Source organism: Antechinus flavipes, chromosome 3 (genome assembly GCF_016432865.1).
Source record: "Antechinus flavipes isolate AdamAnt ecotype Samford, QLD, Australia chromosome 3, AdamAnt_v2, whole genome shotgun sequence".
Lineage (NCBI taxonomy): Eukaryota > Metazoa > Chordata > Mammalia > Dasyuromorphia > Dasyuridae > Antechinus > Antechinus flavipes.
The window spans coordinates 166,568,222-166,590,445 of NC_067400.1; the positions used below are offsets into that span (position 1 = coordinate 166,568,222).

At 33.3% G+C, this 22,224-nt stretch overlaps 1 long non-coding RNA gene across 1 annotated transcript; it reads right to left on the bottom strand.

The window, feature by feature from the left end:
- Window positions 1–3,709: 3,709 nt before the first annotated feature.
- On the bottom strand, window positions 3,710–20,015 carry LOC127553461 (uncharacterized). The gene is made up of 3 exons (XR_007951745.1): window positions 19,769–20,015; window positions 18,808–18,930; window positions 3,710–3,809 (listed from the first exon to the last, which is right to left on the bottom strand). It is a non-coding gene; the product is annotated as an uncharacterized LOC127553461 (long non-coding RNA).
- Between the last annotated feature and the right edge of the window lie 2,209 nt (window positions 20,016–22,224).

Sequence of the window (22,224 nt, forward strand, 5' to 3'; positions counted from 1 at the left end):
AGTTACATCTAGTACAAAGCTTTCTAATTTCACAAGCATAGTAAAAACTGTTCTTTTTGTTTTTGTTTTCAGATAATTTTCAAATCAAATAATTTTTGCTAGGGACAATTCTGACTTTGTCATGTATGTTCTAATAAGATACAGGACAATATCAATTATACAAGATTCCAGTTTGCCAGCTTGCCAGTTTCATCTTTAATGTTTTCACTCTCCCTTTCTCTCCTTTTCAGAACCCCTCCCTCTCTCTTTCTCTTCTTTAGTGTAATTTGAGCAGATGGGCTTCTAATAGATGCAGCATTATTAATTTATTTACTTACTATTAATAGATAAATGAGAAAAAAGATTAGCACATTTTCCTAAGTCCTGCATTTACCATCAACTGACTTGGGTTCAAACTCTATCTCTATTTGAGTGACCTTGAATAGGTCAACTTCTCTGTGCCTTACTTTGTTTATATAAAATAAAAGGTTTGAATAAGAGCAGTAGTTTTCAAATTTGTTAGTCTCAGTTTATCTTTAATCTTTACAGTTAAAAATTAAGGGCCTCAAATCTATTGTTTATGTGGCTTATGTCTATCAATATTTAACATGTTATAAAAAACGGATAAATTTTAAATACTTTGTTAAACAAAGATATTAACAAATCTATCATATGTTAATAGTAACATAAATAACTAATTTCTTATAAAAAGCAACTACATTTTCTGTAACTCTCCAAAAACTATGGTGAGAAAAGCAGGTCTTGTTTTGTATATTTTTGCAATCTCTTCATTGTTTGGTTCAATAGAAGACAGCTAGCTTCTCATATCTGCTTCTACATTTAATCTCTTGTTATATATTGTTTTGATTGAAATATATGAAAGATATCTGGTCTTACGTAGATATACAATTGGAAAAGGGAAGATTTTAGGAAACAAAAAAATATCCGAGTATTATTATGAAAATAATTTTGATTTCTCAAACCCTTTGAAAGGGAGTCAAAGGACCCTCAGAAGTCCTTGGACTAATTACACTTTGAGAACCAGTGGTCTAAATGATCCCTACCTGATTTCTTCTAGATCTAAATCATGTGAGTCAAACAATTGACTTGAATAAACACTGATAAATTACACAATTTAGTCAATAGAAATTGGGCTTGGCTTAAAACCTGCTTCTATCAAATACAAGTGGGAACCAAAAGGAAGTCATTTCCACCTCTCAGCATCCCCAGATGATTCTGTAAGGTTATAAACTGCAGACAAATTTGTAATCTGTATAGATTTCCAGACTGAAAACAAAATAGATACCTTATCATGAAAGATGTAGGGGAGGTATTTGAGGACCCTGAGACCCTTCATTGCACCTTAGAAATAAGAACATCTACTCCAGCCAAATGTAAGATTTTTAAAAATAATTTTGTGTTCAGTTGTATGCATTTAAATTAGTGTTTAAATACCAGACTTGTGAGGCACTGTTCAAAATATTACATTTAAAGTTTTTCTTGTTGTCATTTATTTGTTTTCCTCATCATCTGACTTAAAGGCACAAAACAGGGTGGGGGAGGGAATTACAACAATTCTGAAAAACCAACATACTAGATATACAAAGAAGATGTGAGTGACAGCTGAACATGCCTCTCTCATAGAATTCTGCCAAAATTAACCATTTCTCAATTTACAGACTTCTCTCTAATGTTAAAGAAATACTATAATACATACTCTTATAGTATAATTCTCCCACCACTGCCTACCACTATTCCCACCCTTTCAAAACTGAAGAGCTACAGGGTGTGGTGTGTACCTTGCAAGAAAGCCTAGGAGCCTGGCTGGTGTCAGACATGGCAATAAATTATAGCCCATAGCTAAATCTCATTAACTCAGGGTCAACATGGAACATTCAATTTTTTATAAGGAAGTTGTCCTGTACTCCACCATGCCTAGGATGCTCTACTGAGGTAATTCCAATGTAGAATACATCTAATTAACAGCAGCCCCAACTGGGCCCCAGTGTAAACAAGGGAGGAAGGGCCAGGGATCAAAGTAATAGACGATCAGCAGGGAAGTCAAGCGGATGGGAAGCATCTACTAAAAAGGAAAAATAAAGGAGTAGTTACCATGTTCAAAACCTTGTTGTTCAGGATACAGATAAGCAGACCAAAGGAAAATTTTCCAAGGGAAAACAAAGGCATAGATCAGGGCACAGACAAAAGATATAATAGTTGGGAAAACCAGAGTATAATGGTGGAAATAGGGCAATTCAGAGTAAGAGCTGGCAAACACTTTGAATTATTTGAACTCTTCATTGTAGCAGCTTCTTAGGCTGGGGAGAAGCATTGGCTGTGACCTCTCCACCTCTGGAGTGCTGTTGTGAGTCTCAAATCACTCTGGCAGGAGTAGTATGGTGTGCTGGATGCATGATGGACTTGAAGTCAGAGTTCTAGGTTTGATAATTGCTTCTGGAATTTATCATTTGTATAACCAGGTGTAATTCATTTGATCAGATTGAATATCAGTATCTTCATGTGTAAAATGGGTATTATTATACTCCATATTTACCTACAACATCATGAAGAGCAAATGAGATAATATATATATATATATATATATATATATATATATATATATATATATATGAAATATTTTGCAAACCATAAAATATTGTAATGAACTACAATTAAAAAGAAAACACTATTGGACTGGGGGTGAGACTAGATTTTTAAGGTTCTTTATGGACTTCTTATGTTCTAATTCTTTTTTTTTTTTTTGTGAAGCAATCAGTGTTAGGTTACACAGCTGGTTAATGTCTAAGGTCAGATTGGAACTTAAGTCCTGTGCTGTATTCACTATGCCTTCTAGCTGCCCCATATGTTCTAATTCTAATTCCAAAAAGTAAAGGTATATTCTCTAAGTACCAGACCAGTATTATGACTAGTATAGTGTCTTTACTCTAAATCTTGAATTCCTGACTTCACTTTACCTAAGAATATTCAACCTCATAATCCTTTTGAAATGACTTTGAAGCTGAAATCTCCACCATTTCTCTCTTGCCCTGTCTTTCCCACTACATCTTTGATTTGATTTTCCTATTCACTTGGGCTTGCATTCAGGCTCCAACAATACTGATTGTCATACTTGGTATTCTATTATCATTAACCTGTGACTTACCAGTTCTCTAAGAGAGGCTCTAAGACCACTCTTTTATTACATACCTATTAAGTCAATTAATTTGGAGATAGGAAAATGAAATAATGTTCTCATCTTATATATCTAATTTCTACCATATTGCTCTCTAAAATTGGAAGATTTTATTAAATATCAACTCCTTACCATACAGAGACTCACAGACCAAATCATCTCACTGGGCTACCCCTCTTCTAGTACATTGTGTTGGTTAGAATGTAAATTCCTAGAGAGGAGAAAGTACAAAAAATACTTTTTGCATTTATCATCTAAATTCTTGGATTAAGCACTTAATAAATTTTATACCTTCATTCACTCAATCATTCACTCCAAATACCCTGAATCTAGCCCTTGTGTTTTTATCTAGCCCTATAGAAAATGGAGTAGGTAAACAGACTGAGTTGAGATTTTTTTCTGTTTTTAGATTCTCCTTGGCAAACTTAACCTTGACCTTTAAACTTAATATCACCTATGAAAAAGAAAACTCTCCTCTTCTCGTATTGATTTTGAGTGTCAGAGGTTTGATAATAAATGACCTTATAGCCATGCTGTTGGTGAGGTTGTTCAGGTCAAACCAGAATTGGTTCTTCTTTGCAGGCATTCTTTTATTTGTAGGTTTTGCTTTCAGGAGAATGTGTGATCAGTGCTGAGCCTGAAAAAAAAGGCAGAACTTCTAACATATTCACTAATGAAGCCTTATGTAGGTTTTAAAATTTGGTGCACATAAAAAGGCAAATTTAACTTGACTTATTTCTATAGATATTTTATAATCCTACAAAATTTGTGATAGCTTAGCTCAGCATTAGAACAGAATAAAACAAATTGGCTCACTGAATACATATGCTATTAAGAATTGTAAGATGTTTTTGCCAAATAGTCATTTGCTATGCTAACAAGAGAATTATTTTGCAAGGGTAGAGAAGTCTTCCACCTCCACTGATTATAAAAACAAATAGAAATTGCCCAGACCTCCAGGGAAGAACTCATTCATTCATCTGAGTACTCTACAAGCATTAATTTGGCACCTTTTATGATCCCTCAATATAAAAAGCACTAAGTTAAATGCTAGAAGGATTAAAAAGAAAAAAAGATGAAAAAGATTCAAGTTTCTTCCCTCTAGGAATTCTACTATTCTTTTAGTAAAATTCTATCACATTCTAATTGAAGACTTTAGACAAATAACCAAATTATGATAGAAACTCAGTTACATTAATAAGATTTTTTGAAAATGCTTTAAAAGATGATAAGAAGAGGTCACTTTCAGGGACAAGGTCAAAGTAAAAATGTCTTTCTCCCCATAATGGAAACTACTTATTGCTAGTGGCCTCCTAGACAGAAAAGAATCAGGTACAACCAGTTTCACGACTTGTAACTTGTAGCTGACTGGAATTGTAGTAAATAGAAGCCAGTCTTACTTGTTTTCTAGATTAAGTGTATGCAGTACAGTACATATGGCTTGAGTTATGTGAAGGACTCAAGCAATGGAATGCATATAGCTGGAAATATTTTACACTATGGTAAATATAACCCATGTGGCTCAGAGCATTTCTATTGCATATTGCTATACAATCTCTCTTTTAGTTACAATCCCTCTCATACATAATGCCAAAGAAAAGCTAAAAGGAAAAATATGGCTGAGGCCTAAAACATTTCCTCTCTTGCCTTCTCTTTGCACATCCCCCCACCTTAAAAAAAATGATTACCTAATTAAATAGTTCTTTGTTATGCTTCACTGTTTAATTTCAGTTTCCTTTGTTTTAGTAGATTTTCTTAGTCTCAAATTCAAGTCATTTCTAATGTGTACCTGGGTTAATGTGTGCTCCAGCTGAATGGGATGTATCACAAATTGGAAAAGGAAATGAAGTGGAATAAAAGTAAATGGGAATTGCATGGATGTGGTCTTCTAATATCAAGTGGCCCCCAAAATCTTACTAAATATTTGACTTTTAACCAAATACGGTCTAATACATGCAAAAATGCAACTTGCAAAATGAGGCTGCAATATTCTTTTGCCTCACTTTCTGATGAGGTCTGGCGCAGGGCAGAGAGTTGTGGGAACCCCTTCGGGTCAGCACAGGTACTTTGTAAAGGAATTTATGAACCCAAAAAATTAGACTGGTAAAAAGAAGTTTGTTGTTGGAACTGAGGAGCCAGCCTTTGCTAGGACTTCCTGAGTAGCAAAGTTCCGAAAGAGAAGTAAAGGTCTAGCAGAGGAATGCTGGCAGAGAGGTAGAGAGGGGTGTGGTCCTGTTAGGGAAATAGATGAGAGAGATAAAGAGGGGTTAACGCTGAAAAGAGAATGTCTTCTCAGCAGGCAGAGGGTCCTCAAAGGCAGCTATGCAAGGAGAGAGAGAGAGGTTCCTTGACCCTCTGCAAGGAATAAGCCCCAAGTTTCCTCTTTTTTATGGTTTGAAACTTTAGCTAGGAGCTGGGTGCAGTTTGAGTTGAAATCAGACCAAAATCTTCGAGAATTAAATAGAGAATCTGCAATTGAATGAGTAGACCTAGACTAATCTTCAACTCAATAGAGGGTCTAATCAGTAGTGATGTTAGCAATGGGGGTGTGCTGGTCTCCTTCAAGATAACAGAATGAAACTACTTGTCTTAGTAATCTGGGGCAGATCTTTTGCAGAGGGAAGGGTTCAAGGAAAATCTCTCCTTCAAAGATTTTCTACTTTATGTCCCCCCCCCAAGTTAAAGAGAGATAGTATCAAGGTTCCTCCCCATCATTTCCATTTGAGAATGCATGTTATAGCCATAAGAGGCTTTGTGTTTTCTGTTTGCAAGGTACTTACTTCATTCCTATTACAAGAAAGAAGTCTAACAACCAAAGCCCATGATTCCAAAATCCATCTCTCCTTATAGATAGACTGCTCCTTACTGCTTGACTAAAATGTTCTTCCTCCTTCAAAACTGCTTAAATATGTTTAGTCATGTCCAATTCTTCATAACTCCATTCGCAGTTTTCTTGGTAAAGATACTGCAATGGTTTGCTATTTCCTTCTCTAGCTCATTTTACTGAGGCAACTATGGTTAAGTAATTCACACAGGATCAGCTAATAAGTGTCTGAGGCTAGATTGAACTCAAGTCTTCACAACTCCTGGTCCATCATTCTATCCAAGGTACCACCTAGCTGCCCTTGCTTGAATATAACTCCTCTTCTTGTGTGCTGAGAGATTAAGAAGGGAAGGGAATAAACATGTATTAAATATCTATTATGTTCCAGTACTTAGTACTTTCTACAAATATCTCATTTGATCCTCACAACAACCCTATGAGGTAGGTACTGTTGTGGTTCCCATTTTATACTCCAGGAAACTGAAGCAGACAGAGAGGTAAAGGGACTCAGGATCACACAACTAGTAAGTAACGGAGGCTGGATTTGAAATCAATTTTTTATGACCAGCTGCCTCAGCAATTAACATTTGTATAGGACTTTAAGGTTTGCACACACACACACAAAAAAAGGTTCTCTTAATTCCTCAGTGATGTAGGGGATACTATTATTTCCATTTTACAAATGAGGAATCTAAGAGAGGTTAAGGGACTTATCCAGACAGGTTATACAGACAATAGGTGTCTGAGGCCTGGTTTGAATTCAGCGTATTTCTGACTATGAGATCAACATTCTATTTATTGTGCTACCAATGGATAATAAATAATCCCAGCCCTCAAGGAATTTGTTGTCAAGTAGAAAAAAATAAGACTCATAGACAAATTATGATAATACTGGAAAGCCAGGTTCTCTGAAAGGTAAGAGGTGAGAAAAATCACTTCTGGAAGCAAATACAAAGAAAAGACTTCTCACATCACTTGGAACCACAGCCACATCAATGCCATTTTAAACTGTTACACTGAAAAAGAAAAAAAGTTTTAAGAAATCTTAAAGTTGGTTTCTAAAATTTAAAAAAATGAAATTTACATTCAACTTATAAATTCAGCATTGGCAGCTAGTATGCTTACTGATATCCCCAATCTGAACCTTCCAAATCTTTCTCTATTTCTCCCTGTAACTATGTAAATATTTGGATACTTCCACAGAACTGGACTATTCTCTAGAATTATACAGATTACAATCTATCTACATCTTTCTATTCAATTTGACTCATGTCTATGTCCACAGCACTAATTAATGCCAATTAATGCACTAGAAAAGGCACTAAACTTGGAGCCAGGAAACAATTCCCATTTCAGACACTAGCTGGTTAAATTAAGTCACTTAACTCACCCTCAGTTTCCTCATCTGTAAAATGAGGGCATGGTTGCCATTAATGGTTTCTGAGATTCCTTTGACTTCTAAATCTATAATACTATGTTCTTCTGGTAGCAAGAGACTGGCAAGTTGTTATTCCTCAGGCTTATTCCATCTCTTCTTCTGGTCCTGTTATTCTTTGATAATTTTGAGATGCTTCTGCGTGCAATTTTCTTTTGGTAAAATGCTATAGCCCATTCACACTCATTCTCTATTGCTCTTGCAGTGACATGCAATTTTGATTTTTCAAAAATTGTGTTAGTACATGTTTCATAGTCATAAACAACACCAAAAGAATATTCTGTTAAAAAGAAACATTTGTCTGTCAAGGAATAGATTGGAATCACTGAACAAATTACACAATTTTCCAAGTTGCATGCAATTTGCTTATTCTTGTCTTTCCCCTCCTATTCAATTCTCAATTCTGTTCATCACTTGTAAGCAATGTCTTTCCAAGATATATGTTCTGATATTCCAACCTTAGGGGTTGGGGAGGCCTATCTCTCTAACTGTATATCATATTCTAGACAACTGACTTTCATTCTCTTGGTCTTTCCTGTGTGGGGTAGGTTAGTAAAATGTTTTGAATGACTAGAAATCTTATTTGGGAGACTACCTATTCTTCCACATGTTGATATAATCAATCCAATGTCATCTATGAATGAGAAAATCTGGAGGACCTTACCATCTATAGGGAATTCCTCTGCCATTTAAACAATTGGCTAGACTTTTTAAATGACAATGGCAAACACCCAGTCTCTTAATTTCTGTCTGCCTCAGTTTTTTTTTTTCAGCTATAAAATGAAGATAATAATGGCATCTGACTGACATAGTCACATAATTATCAAGAGGAGCAAATAAGATCATATTTCTGGCACAAAAGTAGGAATGTAATAAATATTTATTTCAATTCCTTCCTTTAAATACATATTGGCATCTCAATTGTAGCATATAGTCTTAAAGAGTAGCTTGTGACACTGAGATTATATGACATTCCATGGTCATATCACTAGTACATATCAGAGTAAGGATTTAAAACCTTCTAGGTATGTCAAATTATATTTTTAAGGATAGAAAATGTAGTAAAATTAGGGGGGAAAAACAAGCATACAAAAATCTGGCTACAAATTAAAGTGAATAAAAGCCATTCTTAATGGTTTTTATTTTGTGTCCAGAAAGGTTAATAATTATGGTTTAATAGATCTCTTCTCAGTGAAAAGGAAATGGGAGACCACGTAGAAAAAGAGGTAGACAAGATTTCATCTGCCAAAACTAAACCTAAAATTCTAAAAAAGCCTGGGAATTTTAAACCCAAAATTATAGCAAAGGTAGTTGAGTTCATGACATTTCTTCTTTTTAACTTCTTCATTTGTGAAATACAATGCAGTGTTCTGACTTAATGTCATTCTAATATAATCAGCAAAATATGGAAAATGTGAAATATCGGTACATATCTTCAATCCCTGGTAAATAATGGAGTGGGGGAAGATGGAAATCTGAAAACATCCACAAGATAATGGAAGCATGAGCTATAATCACCAGGTGTTCATGAGGAACAAATCATTCCAGAGACAACTTGATTGCTTTTTTGATAGAATTACAAGATTTACAGATGAAAGAAGTGTAGTTGATGGAATATGTCTAGCATGATGACTGTAATCCATTTGATACAGTGTGGCACAAAATTTCACTTGCAAAACATCTTTATGTGGGTTTGGATGCCAGGATGGTCACATGGAACCAAATCAATGAAGAAAAGCAAAAAGAGAAGACAGGGCCAAAAGATGCTATCTCTTCTAAGGACAAACTTGTAACCAGGTTGAAGAAAATTCTCTTTGACGTGAAGTTTAAGCAGTAATTACTTTAAGTGTCAGAGCACAGTATTTGGTTATGTGTCTGGGGTCAACATTTTCTAAGTGTCAAAATATTCCAAGGGGGGAAAAAAACATTCCATCTCACTTTTCCAGTTGCTGGCTTAAGTTAGAAGAACGAGTCAATAAATCAGTAAACATCTATCAAAGACTATATGCCAGATTCTGTGCTGGGTCCTAGTGACACAAAGAGGACCAAAATGTGTTCTAAATTGGAGAAACAGAAGAGATGTATATAAAGGCAATCAAAAGTACAAAGGGGCACATATGACATGCCAGTTAAATACTATGGACAAATAATAGAGGAATTCAGAGGAGGAAGACATCACTTTGAAATGGAGTTATCTGGGAAAACTTCACAGAAGAGTTGAGCTTTGAGCTCAGAAGAAAGTGTTGTCTTTAGATAAGCAGACACATTTCAGAGTCTAGAAATAATATGAGTAAAGATAAAATCGCATGATCTTCACATAAGATAACTGGTAGACAAGGCAGATAAATTAATGGAATACAGGTAGATAAGATAAAAGAGATTGTTTGATATCAAACTATAAATTCTAGCTTTATCTTCCTTTAGGCAATAGTCCTTGAAGCAATATTGTATAGTTCCTGGGCTAGGAATCAGAAGCACTGGGTTCAAATCCCACTTCAGATCCTAAATGTTTGAAGAGTGACAAGTCAGTTATTCTCTCTGGGCCTCAGTTTCTTCATCTAAAATGAGGAGTTGGATTCAATAGTCTGTATTCAATAGATATATGATTGTATGATTCTATGAAGAGAAGAGTAGTATAGACAAAGAAGCATTTAAGGTGTTGAATAATCTCAGAATGTGGGCTGGGTTTGAAGAGAGAAAAACTAGAGAAAGGAAGACCAATTAAAAGAATACTACAATATGCAATGAAGTGATAAGAAACTATGATCCTGGGGAGGAACAATTAATGGGCTAGACAAATGTAAGAAAAATGAGGAGGAAGAATTGATAATATATAAGAAGTAGTTGATTGAGTGGGCAGAGGCACCCCTAGAGGATTAGATTACAGGCAAATTAGATTATAGGCAAATTCCATTGTATGGATCCATCTATCCTGGAATGATTTTAGACTTTAATCATGATCTCATTTTTTAAAATGTTAATCATGATCTTGATCCTGGTGTTTAAGTTCCTTCCAAACTTTGCACCCAACACTAAAGTAAACTATGAATGGGGAAACAAGTATTATCTAGTAATATTTGAAATAATTAGTGACATTGATAGTGAAAAAGGAAGTACATCTGTATCTTAGTGAAAATTCTTTTCCTTTAAGTAGACCTAGGAAAATTGTCCTCAGAATATAGCAAAGTTTCAGTCATTCAGTCAATCAGTTGAAAAATATTTACCACCTGCTACATGCTAGGCACTTGTGATACAAAGAAAAAGAAATCAAAATTAATCCCTGTCCTCATGGAAATGACATTCCCCTTGGGGAACAAACAAGATTCTAACTAGACATAAATTAAAAATAAGTCCTAGTTATTCCAAGTAATTATGTATATAGCATGCCTCTTTCAGAAGGTTTTTTAGTTATTGTTGCTGTTGCCAAGTTATGTCCATTTATTCATGACCCATTTAGGGTTTTCTTTGCAAAGATACTAGAGTAGTTTACCATTTTCTTCTCCAGCTCATTTTTACAGATGAAGAATTGTGGCAAATGGGCTCTTACCCAGAGTCACACAGCTAGTAAGTGTGTGGGATCAAATGTAAACTCAGGAAGAGGAGTCTTTCTTGACTAAAGGCCACATATCCTATCCATTGTACCATCTACCTTTTTTTCTTTGGGAGGAAGAAAATATATAAAAGAAGATATTGCTGGGGAGTCTTTGACCTTATGGAAATTAAGAGTGCTAACCCAGCTCTCAGGGATCTAAGTCAAGCTTCTGTTGGAGGTAGTCTAAATAGTGCAGTGAGAAAAGAGTGCTGGATTTGAAACCAAACAGCCTGCATTCAATCTTTGTCTCTTCTACTCAGTATCCTTTATCAGATTCCTTAATGAAAGGAAAGAAGGAAGGAAGGAAGGAAAGAAGGAAAGAAGGAAGGAAGGAAGGAAGAAAGAAAGAAGGAAGGAAGGAAGAAAGAAAGAAGGAAGGAAGAAAGAAAGAAAGAAGGAAGGAAGGAAGGAAGGAAGGAAGGAAGGAAGGAAGGAAGGAAGGAAGGAAGGAAGGAAGGAAAGACAGAGGGAAGGAAAGACAGAGGGAAGGAGGGACAGAGGGAAGGAGGGACAGGGGGAAGGAGGGAAGGAAAATGGGAGGGAGGAAGAAGGAAAAGATGATACATATCTTTTATCCTTGGCTAAGATAGGTAAATCCTATTTAACTAATATCAACTGGTGACCTACACTGTTACAGGAAAAGGATGCACTGAACTAATAACTTCAGAGAATAGTTCAAGGCCTGGGGGGAAAGTTAAGAAGCTTTAGAAGCCGTGTCACCTCCTGATCTCTGAAACCAGTAAAAGCTTGCACTTTAATGCACTAAAGAAATGTAATGTCTATAAGGTGCTCAAGGTCATATTTGCAGTTCCATAAAATCTCAGCAATTTGTATTTCATGCCAAAAAATACTTTCTGTGATTGGTATTCATGCTGGATCAAATGTCAAAAATCTGTTTGTCAAAATACTACTACTTCCATAAAACCTCCATTTTTCTGGGGAAAAAATCACTTTTTCATTATTTTTTATTACTCTGAGAACTATTTTATATTCCTTGCCATTGAAGCCATGATAACTTTATCTGTAATGCTTTTGTTATTTGCAGTAATCTAATGTTTAAAATTTATTTTCTTTTTTAAAAGCTAGCTAATAGATAGAACTTTCTTAAAGGTTAACATCTCTAGCCAGTCTTTCAATAAAGAATCCATAGAAGGAATTTAGAATAGCAGTTTGTTAATTAGTCATTACAGTGCCAATTCAGCAAATTCAACATGAAAACAATTTATTAAGTAATAGGGTAAAGTTGCTGCTTAGTAAAATAATTTCAGAGAACCTTGCCTTTGTTCAAAACTTGCCATACCCCATATCTGAGATAAATTCAAAAAAAAGTATCTCCACTTTGACATAATTTCAATAGATAATATCTTTTCTCCTTTACTGTTGTCTTTGATAATCATTTTAGCCAGTCTCACCTGTCTAAAAGTGTTTAAGAAAGAAAGGAGGAAAGAGGTAAAAAATATAATCTATATTGGCCTACTTAATATCATAGAACTAGAGATAGTAGGCACTTTGTAGTATGACTAGTTCCTATCTCTCATCATACAGATCATGAAACTGAGATCAAGAAAGGTTATGTGTTCTCACCAAGTCATATACTATAAACATAGAGACAGTATCTGAATTCAGGTTTCGTTACACCACATTGGCTGCCTTCCATATCTTTGTTTCTTTGCTCAAGGTCCCATGATGACTAATTTTTCCTACTGACCCCTGAAAAGACTCAACAGCTATAAATCAAACAATATCCGTCATTCCTACTTCATTCATTTAAACTTTTCTCTCATGAATTTCCAACATAAACTTTCTGGTTCTGTCAAAGTTGTCTTCTTATCCTTATAAAAGACAATAAAAAATTCCCTTCTGTATCAATACCTTCTTGTGACAGAGGGCCTTGTGTAAGTCAATGAAATTATGAACTATGCTGTACATGGTTATGCAAATGATTAGTCATAGTGGAGAGTTCTGACAAAAGGTGATCCATTGAGTGAGAAGGAAGTGACAGACCTCTTCATTATCTTTGCCAAGAAAACCCTTATGGGCAGTATTAAAATAATAAAAGACTTGACACAGGAAAATGACACACCTCAGCTCTGGAGTCCAACATGCTACTGGGAAATTAGAAGTAGCTCCAGAAAAAATGAAGCAGCTGGGTCAAAATCAAAAAGAAGCTAAGTTGTCTACTGATAAAAGGAAAGCCTGATGCTGTTAAGATCAATAATGCACAGGAATCTAGAATGCAAGATCAAAAAAACTAAGATAAGCTGGATATAGTCAAACAGGAAATGGAAAGATTAAACATCAACATCTTTAGAGTCAATCAATTTAAAAGATCAGGAAGGGGTGAATTTAATTCAAATGATTTTATATATGCATGTGTGTATATGTGTACATATATATATACATACATATAATTTGCATTATACAATATGTAATCCATGTTATATGCATATAATATACACATTATATATATACAATATATACAATGTATATGTATACTATGTACACAATGTCTATTATAGTGTATATGTAATACTCTATATAGATGTAATACATATTACAATATTATATCATTTGTGTGTAATATATGCATATAATATATACATATACATATATATATGTAATATATGTTACTGTGGAAAAGAAGCCCTTAGAAGAAATGGAGTAGTCCTGATAGTCAATAAAAAAGGTGAGAAAAGCAGTACAAAAGTATAATCTCCAGATGGAATGAAATCTTTTTGAAAGGCAAGCCTTTCAACATCATAATAATACAAATCAATGCTCCAATCACTAATATTGAAGAGGCCAAATTGATTAATTCTATAAAGACCTCAACATCTGCTAGGAATAATACATATAGAAAAAGATATATTCATCATGGGAAATTGAAATGCTAAAGCAGGAAATCAAAAGACTGGAATAATAGGCAATTTTGACCTTAAAATACAAAATAAAGCAGGGCAGAGACAAAAAGAGTTGTTTTTTTTAAGATAATTCATTGGCCCTAACAAACCGACACCAAAAGGTAACTATGTATTATTGTCACGAGAGCATCAGTATTAAATCAGATTGACTATATGCATTGCGACCATATGTAGAGAACTTCTATACAGTCAGTTAAAACAAGATCTGGAGCTAACTGTGGCTCAAATGATGAACTTCTTTTTGCAAAATTCAGAGCTAAATTAAAGAAAACAGGGAAAACCATCAGAACATATAAGTATAACTTAAATAATATCCTTTATGAATATGAAATGTAAGTGATGAATAGATTTAAGGGATTACATACTATAAGTATTTAATCACTATAGAGTGCCTGAAGAACTGTGGAAAGAATTTGTAAAATTGTATAGCTACAAAAAACTCAAAAAAAAAAAAAAAAGAACAAGAAAGCAAAATGGATGTCTGATGAAGTTTTACAAATAGCTGAAGAAAGAAGAAAAGCAAAAAGAAAAGGAGAAAGGGAAAGATCTACTCAACTGAAGGCAGAATTTCAGAGAACAGCAGAGATAAGGAAATTTTCTTAAATAAGAGAAATTGGAGATTTCTCCAATAAGATAAATTGGAGAAAACAACCAAATCAAAATGATAAGAGATTTCTTCAAGAAAATTAGAGATATTAAGAAAACATTTCATGCAAAAAAATGGCCATGATAAAGGACAAAAGTGGTAGAGACACAGAAATAGAAAAGACTGAGAAAAGATGACAAAAATGTACATTAGTATAAAAGATTTTAATATCACTGTAACCACAATGGTGTTTTTTTGTTTTGTTTTGTTTTGTTTTTTTTACCTAGAACCATCCATCCTAGAGAATGAAATCTAAAGAAAATCAGGAATCATTGCTAACAATAAGGCTAGTGCAAGTAACATAATTCCAGTTGAGCTATTAAAAATCCTAAAAGATAATCCTGTTAAAGTGCTGCAGTCAATATGCTAACAAATTTGGAAAACTCAACAATGGCCATTAGGTTGGGGAAAAAATGAGTTTGTCTTAATTTTTATGTCCCAATCCTAAGGAAGGGCAAAGCCTAAGAATGTCCAAATTACTGAATACTTATAGTAACCTCACATGTCAGAAAGGTTATACTTGAGAGTCTGCAAGCTAGACTTTAGCAATATGTGAACTGAATATTACAGCAGGCTGGTTTTCAGACACAAGAGGGTCTAAGACAAAATTGCCAACTTTCACTGATTACAGAGAAAGCCAGAGAATTCCAAAAAAAATCTATTTCTATTTCACTGACTATACAAAAGTCTTTGGCTGCATGGATCGCAACAAAATGTAGCAAGTCCTTAAAGATCATCTTACTTGTCTCCTGAGGAACTGTTATGCAGATTGAGAAGCAATAGTTAGAACCAACATGAAACAATTTATTGGTTTAAGATAGGAAAAGAAAGATGACAAGGTTGTATATTGTCATCTTATTCATGTAACTTATATGAGAAATCATGAGAAATACTACATTGGACAAATCAGAAAATAAAATTAACATCACTGGGAGAAATATCAGCAATCTCATATATGCAGACACTCTAATGACAGAAAATAAATAATAATTAGGAAGCCACTTGATGAGGGTGAAAGAGGAGAGTGTAAAAATTAGCTTGAAACTTTATATATATATATATATATATATATATTTAAACCCTAAGATCAGGGCAAATGGTCCCATAACTTTCTGGCAAATACATGGAGAAGAAATGATAGAAGTGTGAGAACTTATATTCTTAGAGTCAAAAAACACTGCAGATAATAATTATATTCTTGAAATTAAAATGCACTTGCTCCTCAGAGGAAAAGCTATAGCAAATCTGGAAACCATACTCAAAAACAGAGATCACTTTCACCTTGCCAACAAAAGTCCATATGGTCAAGACTTTTTTTTTTGTTTTTTCCAGTAGAAATGTATGGCTGGGAGAGTTGGACCATAAGGAAAACTGAGGGCTGAAAAATCTATGCTTTCTAATTATGGTGCTAGAAGAGATTTTTGAGACTTGAACAGCAACAGCAAGGAGATCTAATCATGCAATGCTTAAATAAATTAATTCAGTCTATTTATTGTAAGAACAAATACTGAAGGTAAAATTTAAATAATTTTGGCCACCTAATAAGAAGACAGAAATCTTTGGAAGAGACCTTAATATTAGCAAAGATAAAAGGCATAAGCAAAAGAGCAGAACATGAAATAGATAGTGTTATGGAAACAATAAAGATGAGCTTAAGCAAACTTTGGAGACAATAAAGAATAGAAGAGCCTGGAATACATGGACACAACTAAATAATTGGAAAATATTTAACAAAATAAATAAAAAAATAAAATAGAATATGTGGTTTTCCAAATCAATATACAGCCACAGGGATCCTTAGGCCCCTATTTCTATTTGATTTTGACACCACTGCTCAAAGATATTTAAAAAAATCTGTTAATGGGCAGGTTTAGAGGGAAGATAACAAGCTTTGTTTTAGACATGTTGACCTTGAGCCATCATTTGGATTTCCCAATGTTGTGGTCCTCTGTGGCTAGAAGAACAAATTAAATATCTCCAAATCCCTTCAGATATTTCAAAGCACATTTCTTATTCTCTCATCTCCAGTCTGCTCATCATCTTCTAAATACAATTCCAGTTGTCTATGTTTTTTTGTTTGTTTGTTTGTTTGTTTTTTGTAAAATGTAATGTTCGGAGTTAAGCATGATACTACAAATATGGCCAAATCAGAATATGTTGGTTCTATTATCTTCTCATTTTGGAAGTTATTTCTTTCTTTATATATTCTACCATCATATTAGGTATTTTGGCTGCCATGTCATACTGTTGACTCATTCTCTTCTCCCCATCTTGTATTTATGAAATGTAAAATTTACATTTATCTTTATTAAATTTTCATCTTTTTAATACAGGCTATTCTTTAAGCTGTCAAGATCATTTTGCATCTAGAATATGTCATCCAATGTCTCAGCTTTGTGTCACATGCCAGTTTGACAATAATAATCATCAACATTTATATCCTGCTTTAGAGTTTTTAAAATAATTTATATAAATATTGTCTCATTTAAGTAACACCACAAACCTTTGAAATGAGTTTTGTTTATGAGGTGATCCAAATCAGTTTTAATAGACTTATGATGGACAATAGCCATCTGCATACAGAGAGAAGACTCTGGGGACTGAATGTGGATCAAAATTTAGTATTTTCATCTTTGTTGTCATTGTTTGCTTGCTTACTTTTTTCTTTCTCTTTTTCCCTTTTGATTTGATTTTTCTTATGCAGCATGATAAGTAAGGAAATACGTTTAGAAGAGCTGCACATGTTTAACCAATATTAGATTATTTACTGTCTAGAGGAGGTGAGAGGTAGGGAGGGAGGGAGAAAAAAATGAAACACAAAGTTTTGCAAGGGTGAAAGTTGAAAACTATCTTTCCATGTATTTTGAAAAATAAAAAGCTATTATTAAAAAATGAGTTTTGTTTTTTATGTATATTTTACAATTGGAGTAACTGAGGCTCAGAGAAGGGGAAGTAATTTTCTTATGAACATACTATATCACTAAGTTCCAGAGGCAGGATTTATACTCAGGTACTTATTATTCCATATTTAATAATCTCTATATAATACCATAATGCTCAAATTTGCTAATTCAACCCTATAATAAATTGTTACTGACAGCATTGAACAACATAAGTCTAAAGAAGGATTTCTGATGCCATTCCACTCGAGAATTTCCTCTAAGTCAGCCAGTTAATTGACAAATATTTATTAAGCATTTTCTCTTTTCCAAACACTGAAGTGCTAGGGATACAAAGAAAGGCAAAGGATAGTCCCTGACTTCAAGTAACTTATATTCTAATGGGGTAAACCACATGCAATCATCTATATTCTGACAAGCTATAGGTTGGATACATTTGAAAAAAATCAACAGCAGAAAGGCGTTATTAAGAGGGATCAGTAAAGGTTTTCTTTAGACAGAAGGATTTTAGCTGGGACTTCCAGGAGGTAGAGATGAGACAGGAGAACATTTCAGCCATGAGAAATAACTATGGAAAATTGTCAAAGGTGAGAAAAGAACAGGAAATCCATATCACCGGATTTCAGAAAACACGGTGAGGTATAAGGTTTAAGATATACTTCTGGGAATGGGAAGTAGGATGGAAATTATGAAGAGCTTTAAATGCCTGTAGATTTTATATTTGATCCTAGAGATGATAGGGAACCACTGTTAATGTGTTGACTCTTTCAAATGGCCTCAAATCTATTTTACTGAAATATAATCTAGAGGTGAATATATCTACAGATTCTAAATCATGTGATCTATCAGTCAAGTTACTCTGTTAATTATGGAAAAGAAGTTAATTTGACTTAGTTATTTTTAATGATACTACATGATTATCCCTTTCTTTTCTAAGTGCTCACAAACCATTTCCTTAATGTTTTCTACAATTTGACTAAGAATTGAAAGAAAGCAAAAGATCTCTAGACTACAGACTCTAGCCTAACAATAAATACTTATTACATTAAGGAAAATATGTTGTGGAACTAGCTCTGAATCTATAATTCAAGAGAAAACTGAGTCTTAATAAATTAACATTTTGTTTACCTTTAGTCCCAAACAAGTCAAACTCAAAAAAAGGAAAAATAAATATGAGAGCAACATTTTATTTTCATATAACCCTTCAAGCTTGATGAATTACTTTTCTCTCAATATCTTGTAAATTAAATGTGGTAATATAATTATTGCCAATTTTAAAATGATGAAACTTGCTCCTGGATATGTTAATTGACTTACCTAAGGTCATAGTGATAGTAAATAGGAGATCTAGTCTAAGCCAGGTCTTCTATCTCCAAATCTGGGGCATTGACTACTATATCAGATGTGTTAACCATGTAGTCCACAATATTCTCCCATGACCTGGATTAAATGTAACAGGGAAACACAATAAATATAAATCAATATGTGCCACACATAGATCCTTAAGTACTTATGTAGTCGCCCCCACTTCTATTTGTGTTTGATCTCACTACACTATCATATCCAGTTTCTCCCATGTACCATTGTTACTTTCTTTACCAAATTCCATTGTACCTATCTCTAGACTTCTCCAGAAGTCCTTTCTGCATAGCAATAATACTGTAGTATCAAAATATAATGATGATGAAGCTTGCAATCCTTTCTTCCAGCACTTGTCTGATATCTTTTACATGTAGACTTTTTTTTTTTTTTTTTTTTTGGTAATGTAAGCACAAAGGTGAAAGAGCTGAACTCATCCTGGACTGGCATCCAAAGCAAAGGCTTTCCCCAGCAAGAAAATCATTTCACAGTATGCAAGTATCACTTTTCTTTAAATTTCCTTTCCTCATGCTCGGTAGTCATCTTTTTGGTATAAATGAATGAAGGATAGTGGAGTCTACTCTTGGAAATCTAAATGTTATGTTCCCAAGAAATAGAATTAATACCAGATGCACCTGTATTTTCAAGAAGACAGAAAACCCAAATGTTACATGTTGTGCATATTGGTTACACCATAAACCATATTGAAAACTATTGAACTCCTGTTGTTATTATAGGAAGCTTAGAACTACAAAGAGACTATAAAGGTTAAGGTTATACAGGATTCTTTTTATGAGCTTTTGGAAAAGTTCAGAATATAAATACTTGCCATGGAATCAGATTACTCACACATTTAATCTACCTATAACATGTTTTCTGTTCTGTTGTCACCCATGAATAAAATACAGTATATCCTTACCTTTTAGAAGACAGAGTCTAGAGATCTTCATGAATAAACCCATCTTTTAGTATTGGCTCCTACCATAAAATGTTTCAGACAGCTGATCATTTTCTTTTCAAAGTTCTCCTCTCTTGATCATTCTTTCAATTCCTCATTGTATTAATCAATTAATAAAAATAAATGAAAAATGTCAAAACTGTATCAGGCAGTGAAAATACAAATGTAAAAAGAAGTATTCCCTACCTTCAAGAGACTTACATTTCCATCACAAAAATTGATAATGTCACATCAATGTTTCTCTCATGTAAAATTCAGATTCTCTCATAGCCTTGAACTTCTCATGATGCAAACTCTGAGCTGATTTGTCAGAAGTAAATGGGAAAACTTTTCTTTCTATTTGGCATGTTATGAATTAAAGATATGATGAAAATTTTAGGAAACAGTGAAGTTTGGCAATACCATGACCCTAATTTTTATCATGTTGCATAAAGGGAAAAATGGGAAAACCAATGGCTTTGGAGTTAAAAACTCGGGAATTAAATCCTACTTTTCATATTTATGTGATCTTAAAGAATTCAACTTCTTTGGGCTTCAGTTTCCTCTTTCCTTCTATTTACATAATGAGAATCTAGAGTTTTAAATTAAATTTAATTTAGAGTCCCTTATAACTCTAAATCCTATTATGCTATGATTTCAACTTATAAATTCTTTGTGAATATTTATATCTCATATAATAGAAAAGAACAATTAAAATGCATGATATTTTCTTTTTAATTTACCTAAAAAAAACAATCATTTTTATAACATAAAACAATAAAAAGATGTTTGTATAGGAAACTAAATCTACTATGTACAATTTACTATTCTTTTCAAATATACAATGAAATTATCATGTAAATTTCTTATTCTTAATTTTATTTGATAGGTTTGTAAATATTATATTGAGATGGGATTTTGTTCTAACTTTTTGAATGAAGACCAAGAAACCCTTGATGAGGCATTGATGATCTGTGAGATGCATTATTTTTCTTTTTAACATGAAAGATGTAACCAAAACTCAAGGTCATCTACTAGCATTGGTAAAGTTAGTATTACTAGAGAGAAGATTACAAATAAAAAAAAATCTAATAATCCTAAATCTTCAAATAAAGAGTCTAATATTCTTGGGTTCTCTTCTCAAAAGACTGAAGAATAAAATATAAAAGTCAAGAATATCTTCAACTAAAAATGAAGATCTACCATTGGAACACCCTATAAGGAGAAAAGTATTAAACATCTTATATTAGGAAATGGCTGATAAGTTGATTTTTAGGTAGCAGAGGTACATCTCAAGTTGGAAAGTTAATAGAAATAGTAATTATATTTAGATTTACATGTAACACTTTTCTTCCTTTCTCATTCCATATTGTAATTATCTTATATCATCCCACTGTGATATTCAAACTCAAATACATTTCACATTTATCAAGTGCTTACTAGAGGGGGGTTCTTCCAAACTATGGTTGGGATTCAGAGATAAATAAGACTCAGTCCCTGGCTTCAAAGGGCTAACAATCTAATCAGAAAAATTAGACACATAATAAAATGGATTATATTAAGAAATCCACACAAAGTGCAATGAGACTGCAAAGGAGGAAAAGGTCACTCAGAAAGAAGGGATTTATGCTATCTGGAATTTCAATGCATATATTCTCATTTTTATCTCAGAGAGCTTTTAAATTATGAAAATTAAGATGTGGCATGTCAAAATTGCTTAAATTTTTTTTAAATAAATAAAACTATTAATATGGTTCTATTTTATTGTATATAGATATAAAACTTAGAGATCATATATTCCAATCTTGACTCATTTTATAGATGAGATAACTGAGGTATAATTCTTTTTAAAAAATGTATCTGTAATCATTCATTGGTCATGAATTTTATTGTTACTCTTCAGAGGCTTTGCAGATGTTTCTTAGGCCTGAGGTATCTTCTGTTTCTTTCTTGGTTGAATTCATATACATCTTTGAAAAACAAAACAAAATACCATTTCCTTTAGAATGTTTGACTGATCCACAAGTTAGAAATGATTTTCCCTTTTGATCTCAAATAACACTTTATAATGAAAAACTAAAATGTATTTATATGCACCATTATGCATTATATTTACCTGTGTTTATATATTGCATTCTTACTAATTGCTCTATGGCTAGAGTTATCATTTTTACTTCCCAGTCCAAAATACCCATTCCTGGACCATTCCAATATCTGTATTGTCTTTTAGAATATAAACTCCTTGAGAGCAAGAACAATCCTACTTTTTGTGTTTGTTTTCCTAATACTTAGCACCTAATATATAGCTTGCTATATAGATAACCCTTAATAAATATTTTTTTTCATTCATTCACTCATTTATTATTAGACTCACTGTCTGAAGTAGAGATTATTATGTTGCCTTCAGCCCTGAGAAATTAAGTGATTTGTCCAATATG